Source organism: Giraffa tippelskirchi, chromosome X (genome assembly GCF_054371585.1).
Source record: "Giraffa tippelskirchi isolate mGirTip1 chromosome X, T2T-mGirTip1v1.2.pri, whole genome shotgun sequence".
NCBI lineage: Eukaryota > Metazoa > Chordata > Mammalia > Artiodactyla > Giraffidae > Giraffa > Giraffa tippelskirchi.
In genome coordinates this window covers 110,025,284-110,044,161 of record NC_137289.1, presented here as the reverse complement: position 1 = coordinate 110,044,161, position 18,878 = coordinate 110,025,284, and the positions used below count along the sequence as shown (strand labels likewise).

At 44.0% G+C, this 18,878-nt stretch overlaps 1 protein-coding gene across 6 annotated transcripts in view; it reads left to right on the top strand.

Moving 5' to 3' along the window:
- Positions 1–18,878, top strand: part of USP9X (ubiquitin specific peptidase 9 X-linked) — a 139,298-nt gene that overhangs the window by 5,999 nt on the left and 114,421 nt on the right. For 4 of the 6 annotated variants that reach the window (XM_081564467.1, XM_081564464.1, XM_081564466.1 and 1 more), the window contains exon 1: positions 16,035–16,654. The exons of the other annotated variants lie outside the window; for them this stretch is intronic. The gene's annotated coding sequence lies outside the window, so the exon portion shown is untranslated. Of the gene's footprint in view, positions 1–16,034; positions 16,655–18,878 lie in introns of those variants that run through there. 6 annotated transcript variants of the gene reach the window in all.

Below are 18,878 nucleotides of genomic sequence, written 5' to 3'. Positions count from 1 at the left end.
GTATCTAAAGCCATTGGACAACACTAATGTCAACACTGTATGTACAAATAATATTGCACAAATTTCATTCATTCCATAAAGTCCATTTTTTCACATTTTTGAGATTGGAATGTATCTTAAAACACTCAGTCCACTCTTCAGTGATTATGACTGATGGTGTTATCTTTCCTTGGTGGTAGTATTTAAAATAATGATGTATCTTACAATTGATAGCACCTCAGATTCAGTGAAACTGTGTTTATTAATGGTTGTAGAAACAATGATAATATTTAAAAAAAAATTTTTTTTTGGTTGCACTGGGTCTTTGTTGATGCTCACAGGCTTTCTCTAGTTAGGTGAGAAGGGGCTACTCTAGTGGTGGCTTCTCTTGTTGCAGATCACGGGCTCTAAAGCATGGGCTCAGTAGTTGTGGCACACAGGCTTAGTTGCCCTGAGGCATGTGCGATCTTCCCAGACGAGGGATCGAACTGGTGTCCCCTGCATTGCAAGGCAGATTCTAAACCACTGGCGGCTCAGATGGTAAAGAATCTGCCTGCAATGTGGGAGATTTGGGTTCGATCCCTCGGTCGGGAAGATCTCCTGCAGAAGGGAATGGCAACCCACTCCAGTATTCTTGCCTGGAGAATTCCATGGACAGAGGAGCCTGGCAGGCTACAGTCCCTGGACTCGCAAAGCATCAGACACAACTTGGTGACTAACACTTTAACTTTCCACAAGGGAAGCCCTGATGATAATATTTAGAGCACTTAATGTTGTTCATCACACAGTGTGCTAAGCCACTTACATGATTATCTTTATAGTATGGAAATATTCAGAGCACAGACATTGTGGCCTGACTGTGTAGAAGGCCAAATGCTTAATCTACCTGTGCTATGGTATCCTCATCTCTAAAATAAGATGAAAATAGTACCTAAGTTGGGCTTCCCAGATGGTGCTAGTGGTAAAGTGGGCAAGGCAACCCACTCCAGTATTTATGCCTAGGGAATCCCTTGGACAGAGGAGCCTGGTGGGCTACGTTCCATAGGGTCACAAAGAGTTGGACATGACTGAAGCGACTTAGCATGCACAGTAACTAAGTTATAGGTTTATTAAGAGAATTAAAGGAATCGACACATGTAAAGCACTTAGAACAGTGCTGAAGTTCATTACTAAGGTATTTGATAATATTATTGTTGAAACTATGAAAAATACATGTATGCAAAAACTTCATCAAGCTATACTCTTTAGTGCCTTTTACCCATGTTACTGTATATATTTTATGTCTAAGTAAAAGAGGAAAACAAACCAAACAAAAAAGTTTAGAGAAAGAGATCATCTGTTTTCTAAATAAGAAAAAAATATGTGTACAATGATATTCACTGAAGTATTTTTGTTGGAAATTAATATAGTTACTCCAGCTTTCTTTTTAGTCTATCCCTTTCCTTGTTTTTTTTTTTTTTTTGGCGCACCACACAGCAAGTAGGATCTCAATTTCTGAACCAGGAATCAAACCCATGTCCCCTGTATTGGAAGGTGAAATCTTAATCACTGGAAGTCCTCTATCCCTTTACTTTTAATTTATTGTTTCAATTTATTTGTGTCTATATTTAAAGTGGGTTTCTTGTAGACAACAATGATTGGGTCTTGTTTTTTTTTAATCTACTCTGACAGTTTTTGTCTTTTATTTGATGTACTGAGAACACTGATGTTTAAAGTGATTATTGATATAGTTGGATTAATATTCCTGTTTTCTAATCATTGTCCTTGTTTTTTTGTGTGTGTTTTGTGTGTATGTGTTTGCTTTCTCTTGTTCTGCCTTTTTTCTTTTTATGAGATATAACTGTATATAACATTAGCTTCAGGTGTTCAACATGATTTGTTATGTGTATGTATTGCAAAATGATCACTGCAATAAGTCTAGTTAACATCTGTCACCATACATGGTTACAGAAAAATTTTTTTTCTTGTGATAAGGACTTTTCCAATCTACTCTCCCAGCAACCTTCAAATATTACAATACAGTATTATAAACTATAGTCACCATACTGTACATTTCATCCCCATGACTTATTTATTTTATAACTGGAAGTTTGTACCTTTTGATGCACTTCACCAGTTTTGCCCACCTGCCCCCCCATCTGTGGCAACCACCAATCTGTTCCTGTATCTATGAGCATGCTTTCATTTTATTTTTTAAAGATTTCACATATAAGTGAGGTCATACAGTACGTACTTGTCTGTGTCTGTCTGACTTATTTCACTTAGCATAATACCCTCAAGGCCATCCATGTTTTTGCAAATGCCAAGATATCATTCTCTTTTTATGGCTGAATTATCCCTTGTATATATATCACATTTTCTTTATTCATCTGTTGATGGACCCTTAGGTTGTTTCCATATCTTGGCTATTGTAAATCATGCTGCAATGAACATGGGGGGTGCTACCTTCTCTGGTTTCAACTGAACATTTTGTATATGACTCCATTTTCTCTCCTCTCTTAGCATATTGGTTATATATATTTTTAGTGGTTCCCCTAGAGTTTGCAATATATATTTACAACTAGTTAAGTTCACTTTCAAATAACACTATACCACTTTATGAGTAGTGCTAATAGCTTATAATGGAGGATTTTCAATTCCTCCCTCCTGTTCCTTACAACATTCTGTCATTCATTTCAGTTATACATTAGCTATTACACTTATTAAGTATTGCTATTATTGCTGACATTGTTGCTATTATTATTCTGAACAAACTTATCTGTTAAATCAATTAAGAATAAGAAAAATAAATACCTTATTTTATCTTCATGTATTCCTTTTCTCTTCTTTTTTTTTGGCCACACCATATGGCTTGTGGGATCTTAGTTCCCCGACCAGGGACCAAACTGAGGCCCATGTCAGTGAGAGCTTGGAGTCCTAACCACTGGACTGCCAGGAAAGCCCCCATTTATTTCTTTCCTAATGTCCTTTCTTTCTTTCTCTTGATCCAAGTTTCTAAATTGTATTATTGTTTTTCTTCTTTCTGAAGAACTTATTTTAACATTTCTTGAAAGGCGGATCTACTGGCAACAAATCCTCTCAATTTTTCTTTGAGAACGTGTTCATTTCTCCTTTACATTTGAAGGATAATTGACTAGATACTGAGTCCTAGGTTGGTGTTTTTTTTCCTTCAACACTTGAAATGTTTCACTCAAGCCTTCTCTCTTCTTGTTTGCTTGGTTTCTGAAGGAAATTCCAATGTGATTATTATTTTTGCTCCTCTATAGATAAAGTTTCTTTATCTCCTCTGGCTTCTTTTAAGATTTTCTCTTTGTCCTTGGCTTTCTACAGTTTCAGTATGCTATGCCTAGGTATAGATATTTTGGTATTTATCCTGGTTGGTATTCTCTGAGCTCCCTGTATCTGTGGTTTGATGTCTGTCATTAATATTGGAAAATACTCAGCAATTGTTAGTTCAAATATTTATTCATTTCCTTTTTCTCTTTCTTCAACTTCTGTTATTCCCATTATGTATACATTATACCATTTATAATTGTGCCCCCTCCCCCAGTTCTTGGATAGTCTATGCTGTCTTTTTCATTCTTTTTTTCCTCTTTACATTTCAGTTTTAGAAGTTCCCATTAACATATATTTCCAACTCACTTATTCTTTTCTTGGGCATGTCCAGTCTACTGATGAAGCCATCAAAGGCGCTCATTTCTGTTATAGTGTTTTTTATTTCTAGCAATTCTTTTAAATTCTTTCTTAGAGTTTCCAACCTTTGCTTACGTTATTTGTCTGTTTTTACATGTTGTCCATTGTTCCCACCAGAAGTTTTAGGATATTAATCACAAATATTTTAAAAATTCCTTGTATGATAATTCTAACATCTTTTCTGTATCTGAGTTTAGTTCTGATACTTGCTGTCTCTTGAAACTTTTTGTCTTTTGGTATGCCTTGTAATTTTTGGTGGAAAGTCGGATATGATGTACTGGGAAAAGGAAACTGTAGTAAATGGCCCTTTAGTGATGTGGTGGTAATGTGGGGGGCAGGGGAAGCATTCTATAGTTTAGGATTAGGTCTTAGTCTTTTTGTGAGCCTGGGTCCTTGAACCGTGACTTTCACAAGTGCTTCTCATCCTTTCCCCCTTCCTCATGATAGGTGAAACAGGAAGGCTAGTGGGGACTGGAGTTGAGTATTTCTCTTACCGTTTGTAAAAGGCTACAGGGACCAACATCCCAGCCCACATCTTTTAGGCTCTAGTGATAGCCAACATAGTTCAGCAATGTTAAAACGTTTCCTTTGGGACTTCCCTGGTGGTCCAGTGGATAAGAATCTGCCTGCCAATGCAGGGGACATGGGTTCAATTCCTGGTCCAGGAAGATTCTACATGCTGTGAAGCAACTAAGCCTGCGTGCCACAACTACTGAGCTCACCCACCTAGAGCCTGTGTTGCACAACAAAAGTCACCACAGTGAGAAACCCAAGTACCACAACTAGAGAGTAACCTCACTCTCTGCAACTAGAGAAAGTCCGCGCAGCAAAGAAGACCCAGCACAGCCAAAAAAAAAGTTTCCCTTGAAGGCAGGTCTTTATTAAGGAGAACAGAATACTCTGGGCATATTTCACAAAGGTTATTTTTCCCTCTCCCTGCTGAGAAGTAGGAGGGGATTTTTCTTCAGTCTGCACAAAACATGGTGGAATTCCTAGAGGTAAAACTTAGAAAATTATGGGGGCCCACCTAAGACGGGACACCCCCAACCCCAACCTCGCATTTTTAGCTCTCTAGTTTTTCCACACTGAATCTCCAGTGATTTATTGATTACAATTCAAGTTTTCCTACCCTGGTACTGGCTCCAGCTGCAAGCTTCTGTTCCAAGGCTTCTGCTCTAGTAAACTGTAATTTTCTGTAATTGCCTGTCTCTCCCATTTGAGGGGCAGTTAACTGTAAGATCTCAATTTTCTGATGGATTTAAAAGGAGTGGTTGATTTTCAATCTATTTACCTTTCTTCTTGTGAGGATGGAAGTGATGAATTCCAAGCTCCTTACATGCTGGATGGGAAACCAGAAGTCAGCATTTTCTTATAATAGAAAAAGATTAAAAACATAGCAATGCAGGAGACCCTGGTTCGATTGCTGGGTGGGGAAGAGCCCCTGGAGAAGGGAAAGGCTACCCACTCCAGTATTCTGGCCTGGAGAATTCCATGAACTGTATAGTTCATGGGGTCGCAAAGAGTCGGACACAACTAAGTGACTTTCACTTTCATCCAAATTATGTTGCATCCACCTAATGGAATATTATACAGTCAAAAAAAGAGTCAGCTCTAGATGTCTTAATATGGAAAGATCTACCAGATATTTGAAGTGAAAAGTGCATGGTGCAGAAAATAAATAGAATAAATAGAATAATATTTGCTGAATGTTCTTTGAAGTGAAAGAATGTTTGTTTTTTTTTAAAAGAGGGTATACAATAGCATACAACTACTATTTAAAATAAATAAAGAAAATACAATTTTAAAAGATTAGTGGAAAATACACCAAAATTATAGCAATCACATTTAGCAGGTGGGCCAGGGAGAGAAGGGGCAACATTCTCAGGACAGCGGGCATAGGGGCTAGTGTGTGCTGCAAGCATCTCCAGGGGGTGGTGGTGGTGGTGGTTCAGTTCAGTTCAGTTCAGTTCAGTCACTCAGTCGTGTCCGACTCTTTGCGACCCCATAGACTGCAGCACACCAGGCCTTCCTGTCCATCATCAACTCCCGGAGTCTACTTAAACACATGTCCATTGAGTTGGTGATGCCATGCAACCATCTCATCCTCTGTCGTCCCCTTCTCCTCCTGCCTTCAATCTTTCCCAGCATCAAAGTCTTTTCCAATGAGTTGGTTCTTTGTATCAGGTGGCCAAAGTATTGGAGTTTCAGCTTCAGCATCAGTCCTTCCAATGAATATTCAGGACTGATTCCCTTTAGGATGGACTGGTTGGATCTCCTTGCAGTCCAAGGGACTCTCAAGAGTCTTCTCCAACACCACAGTTCAAAAGCATCAGTTCTTCAGCACTCAGCCTTCTTTATGGTCCAACACTCACATCCATACATGACTACTGGAAAAACCATAGCTTTGACTAGACGGACCTTTGTCGGCAAAGTAACGTCTCTGCTTTTCAATATGGTGTCTAGGTTGGTCATAGCTTTTCTTCCAAGGAGCAAGCATCTTTTAATTTCATTACTGCAATGACCATCTGCAGTGATTTTGGAGACCAAAAAAGTAAAGTTTGTCACTGTTTCCATTGTTTCCCCATCTATTTGCCATGAAGTGATGCGACCAGATGCCATGATCCTAGTTTTCTGAATGCTGAGCTTTAAGCCAACATTTTCACTCTTCCTCTTTCACTTTCATCAAGAGGTTCTTTAGTTCTTTGCTTTCTGCTGTAAGGGTGGTATCATCTGCATGTCTTAGGTTATTGATATTTCTCCTGGCAATCTTGATTCCAGCTTGTGCTTCATCCAGCCTGGCATTTCGCATGATGTACTCTGCATATAAGTTAAATAAGCAGGGTGACAATGTACAGCCTTGACATACTCCTTTCCCAATTTGGCACCAGTCTCTTGTTCCATGTCCAGTTCTAACTGTTGCTTCTTGACCTGCATACAGATTTCTCAGGAGGCAGGTCAGGTGGTCTGGTATTCCCATTACTTTAAAAATTTTCCACAGTTTGTTGTGATCCACACAGTCAAAGGCTTTGGCATAGTCAATAAAGCAGAAATAGATGTTTTTCTGGAACTCTCTTGCTTTTTCGGTGATCCAGTGGGTATTGGCAATTTGATATCTGGTTCCCCTGCCTTTTCTAAATCCAGCTTGAATATCTGGAAGTTCATGGTTCACGTACTGTTGAAGCCTGGCTTGGAGAATTTTGAGCATTACTTTGCTAGCCTGTGAGATGAGTGCAATTGTGCAGTAGTTTGAGCATTCTTTGGCATTGCCTTTCTTTGGGATTGGAATGAAAACTGACCTTTTCCAATCCTGTGGCCACTGCTGAGTTTTCCAAATTTGCTGGCATATTGCATGCAGCACTTTCCCAGAATCATCTTTTAGGATTTGAAATAGCTCAACTGGAATTCCATCACCTCCACTAGCTTTGTTCGTAGTGATGCTTCCTAAGGCCCACTTGACTTCACATTCCAGGGTGTCTGGCTCTAGGTCAGTGGTCACACCATCGTGATTATCTGGGTCCTGAAGATCTTTTTTAGTACAGTTCTTCTGTGTATTCTTGCCACCTCTTCTTAATATCTTCTGCTTCTATTAGGTCCATACCATTTCTGTCCTTTATTGTGCCCATCTTTGCATGAAATGTTCCCCTGGTATCTCTAATTTTCTTGAAGAGATCTCTAGTCTTTCCCATTCTGTTGTTTTCCTCTATTTCTTTGCACTGATCACTGAGGAAGGCTTTCTTATCTCTCTTTGCTATTATTTGGAACTCTGCATTGAAATGGGTATATCTTTCCTTTTCTGTTTTGCCTTTCACTGCTCTTCTTTTCTCAGCTATTTAATAAGGCCTCCTCAGACAACCATTTTGCCTTTTTGTATTTCATTTTCTTGGGGATGGTCTTGATCACTATCTCCTGTACAATGTCACAAGCCTCCATTCATAGTTCTTCAGGCACTCTATCAGATCTAATCCCTTGAATCTATTTCTCACTTCCACTGTATAATCATAAGGGATTTGATTTAGGTCATACCTGAAAGGTCTAGTGGTTTTCCCTACTTTCTTCAATTTAAGTCTGAATTTGGCAATAAGGAGTTCATGATCTGAGCCACAGTCAGCTCCCGGTCTTGTTTTTGCTGACTGTATAGAGCTTCTCCATCTTTGGCTGCAAAGAATATAATCAATCTGATTTCGGCGTTGACCATCTGGTGATGTCCATGTGTAGAGTCTTCTCTTGTGTTGTTGGAAGAGAGTGTTTGCATGACCAGTGCGTTCTCTTGGCAAAACTCTATTAGCCTTTGCCCTGCTTCATTCTGTACTCCAAGGCCAAATTTGCCTGTTACTCCAGGTATTTCTTGACTTCTACTTTTGCATTCCAGTCCCCTATAATGAGAAGGACATCTTTTTGGGGTGGTAATTCTAGAAGGTCTTGTACGTCTTCATAGAACGGTTGAACTTCAGCTTCTTCACCATTACTGGTTGGGGCATAGACTTGGATTACCTTGATATTGAATGGTTTGCCTTGGAAATGAACAGAGATCATTCTGTCATTTTTTAGACTGTGGTAGTTGAGTCGCTAAGTCGTGTCTGACTCTTGTGACCCCATGGACTGTAGCCTGCCAGGTTCCTCTGTCTATGGGATTCTCCAGGCAAGAATACTGAGTGGGTTGCCATTTCCTTCTCTATGGGATCTTCCTGACCCAGGAATCGAACTCAGGTCTCCTGCGTTGCAGGCAGATTCTTTACCAACTGAGCTACAAGGGAAGCCGTTCTTCAAGAGGTACTCGGCCTCAAATACTCCTGCAGATACTCTGAGTATCTAGTTAACATTTGGCATCTCAAAGCCTTAATGGATGACTGAGGATTGGCTTTTGGCTCTAATTGGAAAGTCAATAACATTTATCCAGAAAAATGTGTTTTAAGGCCCAGGCTTCCAATCTACAGCTTCTTGGTTTCAGCCTGACCCCTATGCAGAGTGCAAATAGCTTCTCCTGCCTTGGAACTTTCCACTATGATTTGGCATCCTGTAGCAGCTAAATGAGGGCTTCCCAAGTGGTGCCCTCAGAACCAGCCTGCCAATTCAGGTGACATAAGAGAAGTGGGTTCAATCCCTGGGTGGGGAAGATCCCCTGGAGGAGGGCATGGCAACCTACTATAGTATTCTTGCCTGGAGAATTCCATGGACAGAGGAGCCTGGTGGGCTACAGTCCATAGGGTTGCAAAGAGTCAGACACGACTGAAGTGACTTTGCACGCACGCACACACGCACGCACGCACGCACAGCAGGTAAATGGTAGCATCTTGGGGGCAGGGTAACCGCAGTGCCATTTTGATTGTGAAAATGGTTGAGAAGATCAGGTCGACTTTGCACGTCCACATTTAAATCATGAGGCATATAGTTTAGCTAAGTAAGACTTGGAAAGTTTGGAATCTTCTGGACAGATACGTGGACAGAGCCTTGCTATACCACTGTTGAGGAGCTCTGAGTTTATTAGAGCTAGGATAAGAGCAGGAGAGAAGCCTAATTAGCAGCCAGAAGTCATTCTCAAGCAGCTCACCTGTGCCACAAACTGGTGAAAGGAAGATTCAGGCTTCTCTAGACGCGCAGTTGTTACTCTCCAACTGGGAAAATATGTACTTCTCTCGCTTAGATGAAATAGCAAGCCTGTGCTAGTAAAAACACATTTAAAGGATCAGATTATTTTGCACTGTGGTTTATGTGAAATATATGAAATAGAACCCTTCAAAACTTAAGTAATACCCAAGAGAACCAAAAATTCTAGAGTAAAATAAGTCAAATAATAACCTGGACTGTAACCAAGTGCTTGACTGGGAATAAGTCCGTTTCAGAGAGATCCTCTCAGAGCAGGATGGACGAACTATTTTTAAGCATGTCTGTTCTAGGCACTGGTGTCTAAAATTCAACTGAATATCCTTGAGCACTAGCATATTATCAGCTGTGATCTTTTATGTTGTACCTTTTCTCCCTGGCTTCATTCTCTGCTTGATGTCATGAAGGAAGATGAAATGGGGCCATATCCTCAGATTCTTAGTTCTCATATTTTTATGTTAAAATACTCAGTCACTGTGGACTTTCTTCATTCCAGTCAAATCACAAAGCCTTCTCTAGGGGATATATTATCAAAGATCCTTCCGTTTTTATATTAGCTTGGCCATTAACCTAGAAGACACTTCTGCAGGAGTGAAGCATTTAACACTTTGCCTGTAGAACTTTGAAATGTGTAGCCCTGAAAGTATTCAATAATAACAATTTGTTCAGGAAATTCTGTCTATTCTTTAAGTAAAGTGTACTATGAAGTAATGAATAAACTTATCAAGCTTTTCTGGGGGATCATGGAAATAAGAGTATATTGGGAAATTTTATGAGGAAATGTGATATAATAAGGCTTTGCTGTACCAAGGCAGAACTAGGAAGTAAAAAGTCAGTTTTAAACCTAAAGGACAGGTGTTAGAAAAGAGAAACCAAAATAAAAGACCTAAGAAGGAAGCCTTGGACTATATGGACTTTAAGGAGCTGTACTGTGACATTGAACCTATTCTTTAAACTTGTGCTGTGCTGTGCTCAGTCGTTCAGTCCTATTGGACTCTTTGTGACCCAGTGGACTGTAGCCTGCCAGGCTCCTCTGTCCATGGGTTCTCCAGGCAAGAATACTGGAGTTGGTTGCCATTTCCTCCTCCAGGGGATCTTCCCTATCCAGGGATTGCACCCGAGTGTCTTGCGTCTCCTGCATTGGCAGGCGAATTCTTTACCACTGGGCCACCTGAGAAGCCCTATTCTTTAAATTTAAAACTGTTCCTTTTCTATCCCATTAACTGAGTGGTGGTGGTTTAGTCCCTAAGTCGTGTCCAACTCTTGTGACCCCATGGACTCTTCAGTCCTATTGGACTCTTTGTGACCCAATGGACTGTAACCTGCCAGGCTCCTCTGTCCATGGGATTCTCCAGGCATGAATACTGGAGTGGGTTGCCATTTCCTTCTCCAGGGGATCTTCCCAACCCAGGGATCAAACCTGGGTCTCCTGAATTGCAGGCAGATTCTTTACCAACTGAGCTTCGAGGGAAGCAAGTGGAAGGTGTCAAAAGGGGGCAGTCTTATAGGCCACACCCACCCTGAGAGCTGTGGTGCACACTGGGTAGCTCCAAAGAGCAGAGAAAGGAATGAGTTGCTGCTGACTTTGTGGACTAAGTCCCCCTAGAACTACTGATGGGGATATAGTTTAGGCTAAAGCATATGACATTGATTTTTTCCTACTTGCACAACATTGTAAGTAGGAAAAAATTGGTAAAATGTATATAACATAAAATTTTAAAATGTGTACCATTCATTGGCTTAACTGGCATTTACAATGCTGTGCAACTTCCACCACTTTCGATTTCCAGAACTTTTTCATCACTGCAAACAGACACTGTACCTGTTAAACAATTACTGTTCATTCTCTCCTTCCCCCAACCCAGGTAACCTCTATCCTACTTGTTGTCTCTATGTGTGTGCTTAGTTGCTCAGTTGTGTCCAACTTTTTGCCACCCCATGGACTGTAGCTTGCCAGGCTCCTCTGTTCATGGGAATTCTCCAGGCAAGAATACTGGAGTGGGTTGCCATTCCCTTCTCCAGGGGATCTTCCCGACCCAGGCAGCAAACCTGCGTTGTAGATGGATTCTTTACCTTCTGAGCCACCAGGGAAGCCCTGTTGTCTCTATGAATTTGTGTATTATAGGTACCTCATTAAGTGGAATCATATGATACTTGACATTTTATGTCTGACTTCTTTCACTGAGCACAATGTTTTCAAGGTCCATCCATTTGTAGCATGTATTGAAATGTCATTCCTTTTTAAGTCTAACAGTCCATTGAATGTTTATAATACATTTTGTTTTTCCACTCATCTGTTGATGAACATCTGAATTGTGTCCCCATTTTGGCTATTGTGAACAATGCTGATGTGAATATGGGTGAACAGGTATTTGTTTGAGTCCCTGCTTTCAATCCGGAGAAGGCAATGGCAACCCACTCCAGTACTCTTGCCTGGAAAATCCCATGGATGGAGGAGCCTTGTAGGCTGCAGCCCACAGGGTCCCTAGGAGTCAGACACAACTGAGCGACTTCACTTTCACTTTTCACTTTCATGCATTGGAGAAGGAATGGCAACCCATTCCAGTATTCTTGCTGGAGAATCCCGGGGACAGGGGAAGCCTGGTGGGCTGCCATCTATCTATTCTATTCCACTAATCTGTCTGTTTTTGTGTCAGTACCATACTGTCTTTGGAGAAGGAAATGGCAACCCACTCCAGTATTCTTGTCTAGAGAATCCTGTGGACAGAGGAGCCTGGTGGGCTGCTGTCCATAGGGTCGCATAGAGTCAGACACGACTGAAGCGACTTAGCAGCAGCAGCAGCAGCTGCTTTCAATTCTTGTGGGTATATACTTCAGAGTGGAGAAGGCAATGGCACCCCACTCCAGTACTCTTGCCTGGAAAATCCCATGGACGGAGGAGCCTGGTAGGCTGCAGTCCATGGGGTCGCTAAGAGTCAGACACGACTGAGCGACTTCATTTTCACTTTTCACTTTCATGCACTGGAGAAGGAAATGGCAACCCACTCCAGTATTCTTGCCTGGAGAATCCCAGGGAAGGCGGAGCCTGGTGGGCTGCCGTCTATGGGGTCGCACAGAGTCAGACACGACTGAAGCGACTTAGCAGCAGCAGCAGCATACTTCAGAGTGGAATTGCGGGATCATATGATGATTTAAGTTTAGCTCTTTGGGGAATTGCCAAACTCTTTTTCCAAATTGCCAAATGTTGGCTGCATCATTTTACATTGTCCACCAGCAGTGTACAAGAGTTCCAAGCTTTCCACATCCTTGCCAACACTTGTTATTTTCCACTTTTTGATAACAGTCATCCTAATGGGTGTGAAGTGGCTTCTTCTCATGGTTTTGATTTGCATTTCCCTAATGTCTAATGATGTTAAGCATCTTTTCATTGTGCATATTGCAAAAAACCCAGCTGGGATTTTGGTAAGGAGTGGGTTGACTCTGTAGATATATTTGGGGAGTACTCCTATCTTAACAATTTTAAATCTTTTAATTGTTAAACACTGGCTGTTTTTCCATTTCTTTTGATCTTTAATTTTTCAATGATGTTTTGTAGTTTTCAGTATACCAATCTTGTCCTTTACTTAAATTCATTCATTAGTATTTTATTCTTTTTGATGCTATTGGAAGTAGAATTGTTTTCTTAATTTCATTTTTAGATTGTTGATTGCTGGCATATAAAAATATAATTGAGTTTTAAAATATTGACCTTCTATACTGCAATCTTGCTAAACTCATTTATTAGCTCTAATAGTTTGTTTTTTGTTTGTTTGTTTTTCCGCACTGGGTCTTCATTGCTGCGCCCAAGCTCTCTCTGATTTTGGCAAACGGGGGCTACTCTAGTTGTGGTTGCATGGGTTTCTCATTGCAGTGACTTCGGTGTTGCGGCACATGGGCTCTAGGATGCATGGGCTTCAGTAGTTATGGCTCGTAGGCACTAGAGTGTGTGCTCAGTAGCTGTGGCGCATGGACTTAGTTGCTCCGTGGCATATGGGATCTTCCCTGGACCAGGGATTGAACCTGTGTCCCCTGTATTGGCAAGAGGATTCTTAACCTCTGGACCACCAGAGAAGTCCCTCTAATAATTTTTTTATAGTGTATTCACCAGGGTTTTCTACATACAAGATTATGTCATCTGCAAATAGTAGTTTAAGTGTTCCTTTCTTACCTGAATGCCTTGTAGTTCTTTTTCTTTCCCTGGTTTGAGCCACATGTACAATGTTGACAGTGACATCCTTTTAAAGATGCATTTAAAATTTTTTTATTTTAAGTAATTATTTAGTTGGCTGTGCTGGGTCTTAGTTGTAACTTTCAAACTCTTAGCTGCAACATGTGGGATCTAGTTCCCTGACCCGGGATCAAACTCAGACCCCCTGCATTGTGAGCTCGGAATCTTAAGTCACCAGGGAAGTCCCTAAAGGTGCAGTTTTGATAGGGGTAAAAGACTTATGTTCAACATTTACCAATCCTGTCTGGTGACCTTGTGAAAATCACTTATCCTTTCTGTTATTTAACATCAATAGTAATAAATGTTCTGGCTATCTCATGGGGTTCTGAGGATTAAATAAGACAACCATTCACTTTGGAGTGTATGTGGATGGTAGTCTACTCTTTAGGAGCTCATACCCTAGTGGAAAAGACAATCCATTCATGGAAATAGTTATAAAAATAAGATTAAACGTGGTGTCAATTATTAGGCCTATGAATTTTGTGTCTTGGACACTTTATTGGATGATTTTTATAGTGAAAACTTTGTATAGTTTACTACTGTATACGGAAATAGTTAACAATTATTTTTAATGTTTATTTTTTGCTGCGTTAGGTCTTCATTGCTGGGCGTGGGTTTTCTCTAGTAGCGGAAAATGGGGGCTACTCTCTAGTTGCCCTGCCTGGGCTTCTCACTGGGGTGACTTCTCTTGCTGCAGAGCACGGGCTCTAGGGCACTCAGGCTCAGTAGTTGTGGCTCACGGCTTAGTTGCCTCCTAGCATGTGGCATCTTCTCAGATCAGGGCTTGGACCTGTGTCCACTGCATTGGGAGATGGATTCTTAACCACCGGACCACCAGGGAAGCCCTCAAAATTTAACGTACTAATAGTTTGGGTAAACTCCAGCCAGGAGTTGGTGATGGACAGGGAGGCCTGGCATGCTGCGATTCATGGGGTCGCAAAGAGTCGGACACGACTGAGCAACTGAACTGAACTGACTGAATAACATTATGCTCTCTTGGTGTCATCCTAGTTTGGACTCCATTTTAACAACCGTTTATTAAAAAGGAACTTAATTGTAGCCACTAAATCCATTTCTGTTCTACACAAAATATAATTTTATTTTTTAGGGTTTTGCTATAATTTTGCATACAATTTGGTGTCCACAGCATTTTTTACGTCCAAAGAGTATCTGTGCTTAAATTAGGAGCTGCATTTCTTTTCTCTTTAGCTGGGCATTCAAGACAGGCTGTATTTTCCTTGCACCCCATTTATTTGCGATTACCCTGATAGGCTTCACGTTGGAATATAAACATGTAGAAAATAATCCATGACATGGATGTCATAGGTTCGTAAGGCCCTTCCGGGTTCTAACACTGAATTGTGCTGATGATTTGGTATGAGGCTAATCTTGGTACATTTGCTCTGCCACCAGTGGCACCTAACAGTGTTCTCTTTGATGTTTTAAGGCTCCAAAGGGTGGCAGGTCACGGTCAGGCTGTGAAGGAGCCCAAATGCTTTCTGGCACAGGTGCTGCAGGATCACCTGGATGAACTTCTCACAACACCTGCTTCTAAGATTGGGGAGAGGGCCCCCACTCCCAACTCCCCCCTGCCGCCGCAGGAGATAGCCACACCTTCTCCCTATCTGCAAGGAGCAGGTGGTTGGCCCTTGGCACCTCGCACCACGGCCCCCGCAAGGTACCCGCCCCATGGGCCTGGCCGGCTCAAGAAACACGTGACGAGGGTCAGCTGTGCCACTGGGACCCCCCCCCAACCACTCCGAGGGCGACCGCCCAGCGCGCGGTCTCTGGATCCGCTACCCCTCCCCCCACAATCCCGGAAAACGGGGAGGTTGGTGACGTCATCATCCGGGCACTCGGCGGCGGGGCCTCGTTCACAATGGAACAAAACAAGCGGCCCGAGTCAAACTCCTAGCGACGCGACTGTGACTTGCGCGGTTAACTCTGTCCTGGCCACGCACCCGGCCAATCCCGACATCCCAGCTCCTTCTCCGGCGTGCCAGATCCTTTCGGGCCGCCCCACCCCCGCTTTTGCCCGTCCTCCCCCTTCTGCCCTCACACCGCCCCAGAGGCGAGGGGCATGAACAGTTCCTGGCCGTAGTGCGACCCTGGAGGGCCCGGCCGAAAGAAACAGCCCTGTTTGAAAGATCTTGACCGCATTTTCCTCCCTTCCCCCACCCCAGCTCCCCGAATTCCAAGCGTCTCTCGCCTGGCCTGGCTTTCCCGGAGGCGGGAGCCATTCTTCCCCGGCGGAAGACCGCCCCGGCTGGACGGGGGAGAAAAAGGAGAGCAGAAGAAGCAGCTGAGTGAGAAGGGGGGTGGGGTGTAGGAGGAGGGCTCAGGGGCTGGCCCCGTGAGGGGCGGGGCTTGGCGGGGGCGGGGAACCTCGGGTCTGGGCGGTGCTGGGGCTTGTAGGAGTCTGCGCCTTAGCGCTGCTGCCTCCACCGCCGCCACTGCTGCTGCTACCGCTACCGCCGCCGCCACTGGCCGAGCGGTTTTTTTTTTTTTTTTTTTTTGGTTTGCCGGATCCGCCATATTGAAGAGGACGGGCATCCGCGGCTGCGGAAGCTAGTCTCCGCCGCCGCCGGAGCCGCAACCTCCCTGCACCCGGCCCGTCCGGGCCTCTACCGTGCGGAGCCCCTCCCCGTATCGCTCAGCTCACAGGCCTCGCGGGAGGCGGCTGCTTCTGCGCCCGGTGCTTCGCTGTGCGCCGGGTGCTAGGAGCAAGCCGCAGCAGAGCGAGCAGGCCCGGAGCGGGGACAGAGGCGGCGACCAGTGGAAGGTGAAGCCGCCACTGCGGGAGGAGGAGCAGGAGGAGGTGACGCAGGAGAAACGCACCGCCCGGAGCCCGTCTGCGCTCAGAAAGAGCCTCAGCCCGAGGCGAGAAGGGGGAAGAGGGCCGCCGCCGGCTGAGTAGGAGGGGGAGGAGGAGGCGGCCGCGGCCACCTCTCCTGCAAGGCGGGCGCGGCGAGCAGCGAATTCCGGTGCCCCTGTGCAGTTCCCCGGTCCCTACGCCTACGGTCTCTCGACACACTTTGTCGCCCGTCACCCTTGGGCCTGGGATGCACCCAGGGTCGGCCTTGTCCCGGGACTGAGCCTTGATTGTCGCCTCCGCGTGTCTTGCTTCTTAAGAGAAGACGCCTGTGTCGTGCGGTGAGTAGCCAGCAGCGCCGGGACGCCGCGCTTTTCCGGGGCCAACAGCTGGATCGAGGGGAGGGGAGGGGAGGGAAGGGGAGGAGGGCGAGGGGGTGTGCGTGTGCGCGGTTTCTGTCGCCGCGGCCGCAGGCCCGGCCGGGGGCTCCCCGACTCTCGGTCGTGGGCCTCGGGCGGGGCGGGCGCGCGCGGCGCGGGTGGGGGCGCGGGGCTCCGTTCCACGCTGAGCCGGCGTCCCGGGAGCGTGTCTGTGTGTTTTGGACTGTAAGGGAAAATGGCTGACGGCTCCGTCCCTCCCCCCTCCTCCCCTTCCCGTCCTGTCTGGGGCCGAGTCGGAGGATGGAGTCTCCGGGCGCGGCGTGCAACCCCCGCATCCGCAGCCCACGGCCGGGTCGGCGCCGGGGGCTCGTCGCCCCCAGGCCTCGGGGCTTGCAGCCCGGGGCTCGGCGGGCTCGCAATCGCTCTCCTTCCCAGTCTCGTTCCACTTGACACCAAACGCCATTACTGAGGTGGAGTGATTGGAGCCGTAGAGCTAGGCCTCGGCTACGCCTGGCTATCGGGCCCGCCGACTTGTCCACCTCCCCCCTACCCTCCCGCGATAACCCGCAGCTTCTCCTGGACCCTGGGGTCTGGGAGCCGGAGCCGGGTTGTCGGCCTCCTCCACCTCCCTTGCCCCCCTTCATTTACGGAGGGCCAAAGCTGCGGAAGATGTTTTGATGCAGAAATCGCTTCCCAGAGAGCTTGGACCCACCACTTTTACATTTTTAACTGTTTCTGCAAAAAAAAAAAAAAGTACTAGCATGTGCGAGTTGGTTAATGATAAAATCTTCGGATTCTTGTGACGTGAGGCTTCGGGTTTGAGAAATGGTATATTTTTCATTCATTGTGAAATATTCAAGAGTTATGGAGCAGGTGTATACGTGTTTTGCAGTATTTGTGTGGATTTCTGGGGCGACTGGAACTTATCCGGGGATTTTTAAGCTCTTCAACAGAATCTGCTTAAATTAAGCTTGTTATTATTTGGAAGTTCCATACTTAAAATGTTAATTGGGTTTTCCGTCGTGCAGTTTACAGGTGTGTGTAATTTCTTCAGATTGTCTTTGAATGTATGTGAGCGGGTTCATGGTTAAATAGTCACGCTTCATTTCGAGGCGGGGGAAAGACTTGTGCAGCGTTGTCTGACCTGGAAACCCTCGAGTCCCCCTGAATCTCCATAACATTGGTAAACCTTAACTTTTGAGGAAGAATTCGGGAGTCTTTGATTTAAGAAACTTTTCAGCAGGTACTTAACCTCTTTTGGAGCGCATTATCCATTCTTAGTGATTATACGGTAAGGACTCCTTAACCGTGACTCGCTTGGCTTTGTTAATCCGTACACTTGAACTTAAAAATAGAGACTACAAACTCTTCTTTAGATTTTACTGGACTGATTCGGTGGGCTGCCATTTTGGTTTTAGCAAATGCCTTCATAGTTATGAAAGATTTATGCGTTAAATATACAAAGATGTCAACATTCTCAATTTTATAACCCATGTGCTTTGTCATACTTCTAACAGCGCTTGGATTAGAGTGAAAAAGAAGCATTTGGAATTAATACACCAGGGGCTAACTCAAAATGTTTCTGATAGCTGATTATGTTTTGTTTTCTCTCATTTAAAAATGATGCTTTTGAACTATACGTGTTTTTCTTCCTCTACCCTGTTCCCTATATTTTTTGCAGGAACACAATTTGTAGCTCTTAACCTGTTATCTTAATGTTCTCTCGCCGTTTCTTTTGTTTGCTGACCTTGGTAGTTTCTGAGAGAGAAAATTGCTGGAGGGATTAAATAACAGCAAAAACCATACAGGAATCTATGAATCTAGAATCTGAGAATCTAAATTCTTCAGAAAGGAACTTTGAAGGGCAGATGTTACCTTTCATCAAATTACTGGAATCCCTTGGTTTTACATAGTTTTCTTGTTTTATCAATGAAAATGCTTCAGGAGGATTTACTTTGGGTCTTTTTTTTTCACCCAGGCCTTTGAAATAAATTTTCTGACATCTCAAGAAGACGAGATATTTTATCGATACCTCCTTAAAGATAATTCTTCTGATATGATATTAATAATGCTGCTTCGTTTTTGAAAATGGATTTTTCTCATGAATTTGCTAGTCCTCAAGTTCTTGATTAGTTGGGCACAGCAAGCATTCTTTCTTTCAGCTCATTGTTTCGTAAGCTTGTTG